This window comes from Microtus ochrogaster, unplaced genomic scaffold, assembly GCF_000317375.1.
Source record: "Microtus ochrogaster isolate Prairie Vole_2 unplaced genomic scaffold, MicOch1.0 UNK38, whole genome shotgun sequence".
NCBI lineage: Eukaryota > Metazoa > Chordata > Mammalia > Rodentia > Cricetidae > Microtus > Microtus ochrogaster.
In genome coordinates this window covers 3,618,764-3,621,483 of record NW_004949136.1, presented here as the reverse complement: position 1 = coordinate 3,621,483, position 2,720 = coordinate 3,618,764, and the positions used below count along the sequence as shown (strand labels likewise).

Sequence of the window (2,720 nt, the reverse complement as noted above, 5' to 3'; positions counted from 1 at the left end):
ATTGCTGACTCTTAATGACTTTCAAAGACTGCTAGGAGACATTTCCTACCTAAGGCCCACTATTGAAATAGAAAACAAATGAACGGAATAATTTGTTCAAAACCTTAAATGGTGACAAGGACTTATATAGTCTAAGAGAATTATCAGCTGAAGCTGAAAAAGAATAGGCTTTGGTGGAAAAGAAATTAGAGAATGCACACGTGGATTGTGAGGATCTGAAGTTTGACTGCCTTCTGGTAATATTACCCTCTAGGCATTCCCCTACAGGAATTTTAATGCAGAGCAAGCATAGAATCTGAGAATGGATCTTTCTAACACATAAACAGAGCAAAAAATTAAAAATTATGTGGAATTTTTCTGTGAGTTAATATAAAAGGAAAATTGAGACTTCATCAATTAGCAGAAAGAGACAAAGCAAAAATTATAGTATTTTTATAATAATGAAATTTACAAATTATAGGCAGAATGTGAACCCTGGCAAAAAGCTTGTAGCAACTTTTTGGGAGAGATTAACAACAAATATCCCAAAAACAAGAGAATTCAACTTACAAAGAGAACTAACTGCATCCTTCCTCACATTGTAAGGGACACACCACCTACATTCTATACTGATGCAAATAAATCAAGAAAGGCGGGTTACAAATCAGAAAATTTAAGTAGGTATATCAAAGCCCTTATGATTCTGTCCAAAAGTCAGAATATATGCCTTTCCCATGGTATTAATGGAATTTACAGAACCTCTCAACAACGTAACTAATTCTCAGTATGCAGGAGTTGTTTTTTGTATTAAAACTGCTGAGTTTATACCATATGATACAGAATTGACTTTATCATTTATTCATTTACAAGAAATAATCAGGAATAGGAATCTTCCCATACACACAACACACATCTGATCCTAGATGGGTCTGCCAGGTCCTCAAGCACAAGGTAATACAGAAATCGACCAATTATTGATTGGAAATGTGCTAATGTGCTGGAAGCCTCAGAATTTTTTTTCGTTTATATAATTTTATTTGGAAAGGGTTAAGACAGAACAGCGAGACTAAACTGCAGACGGCGATGTCATCGGTGGAGGCATCATCAGTTTATTATAAAAGGAGGCATGGAAATTATTTACATGATGAAGAGCTCAGAACGTCGGCGGCATGGGCAGCTTCACGTGACACCATTTCTACAGTGACCAGTCCACGTACTTTCCAAGAATGTCATGCTCTCTAAATAAGAAATGATCCTGTCGTCTAGAACTACTTTGGTGCCTACCGTACTCTGGGAGAAGAACTTTGTCTCCAACTTTCACGCTGACTGGTTGAATCTCTCCGCCCTTTCCTTTCACGCCTGATCCCACAGCCACTACCGTTGCTTGCAGTACTTTCCCTTGCACCTTTTCTGGAAGCATGATGCCACCTTTGGTCGCCGTTTCGGGCACTCCTTTCAATCAATACTATATCAAAGAGCGGGAGAAACTTTCGGAACGCCTGTCCAGCCACGACTCGCGCCGCCGCCTCTGCCACTCTGACTCTGTGCTCAGGCCGCCGCTGCAAGGAGAATCTCAAGATTATTAAAAAAAAAAAAAAAATCATGTCAATAGCAACAGTTTAAAAAAAAAAAAACTTTTTCATCATGTGGCAATAAGTCAAGGAAATTATAAGGCAATGCCCTACTTTTTCTTTACACATCAAACACCACTACCTGCAGGAAGTAACCCAAAGGATACTCAAAGGAATGAAATCTGGCAGATGGATGTGTTCCATTCTGTAGCATTTGGAAAAATGAAATATGTACCTATTCAGGTTTTCAATGGCCAGCTGCTTTGAGTTTGGAAAAGGCTGATTTGGCAATCACACATTTGCTTGAATTTATGGCCATCGTGGGTACACCTGCACAAATAAAGACAGACAATGCTCCAGCATATGTATCTAAGAAAATAAAAGAGTTTTTTGCTTTTTATAATATAAAGCATATTACAGGTATACCACACAATTCTAAAGGGCAGGTAGTTATAGAAGGATCAAACTGAACTTTAAAGTTTATGCTAAATAAACAGAAAGGGGTAATAAGGACTCCCAGAAATAGATTGCGTAATGCTTTATTAACTTTGAATTTTCTAAATGCTAATGAGAAAGGAACAACAACTGCGGAGAGACATGGATAATAGTAAAAACTACAGAATTAGGTCAGCTGGTATACTTTAAAGATGTGTTGACCACAGAATAAAAACCAGGATATGCATTAAGCTGGGGAAGGGGTTTTGCTTTTGTTTCCACAGGAGAAGTAAATCTGTGGCTACCATCAGAGTTGATAAAGATTAGATTTGAACAAGAGACAGCCAGCCCTTCAGAGGAAGAGGTGATAGTTGATCAAACAGCATGGCCATTCAGTGTAAACTGGAAAATGCTTTTCATTTGACCAAATATAACTTGCCATAAATTAGGCCCAAAATTAGGGCTGGGGAAGGATTTTTATTTTTTGTTTTGTTTTTTGTTCTGTTTTGTTTTTTGTCTTTCCAAGAATAAGAGTCTAATCCAAAAAACAAACAAACAAACCATAACCCATAACCCCTAAACTCTAACCAAAACCCTAAACTTAACTCCTAACTCTGAACTTTAAAACCTAACCCTAACACTGCAACAAAACTCCTTTAGCCCTAACCCCCTAAACCTAACACTAACCCTAACACTATAACATTAAACCCTCCATCACCGAATCTTCTTTTTTTT

General features: G+C 37.5%; 1 pseudogene; it reads right to left on the bottom strand.

Annotated features, from left to right (window-relative positions):
• Positions 1-916: 916 nt before the first annotated feature.
• LOC101993394 overlaps positions 917-2,720 on the bottom strand; it is a 5,989-nt pseudogene continuing 4,185 nt past the window's right edge.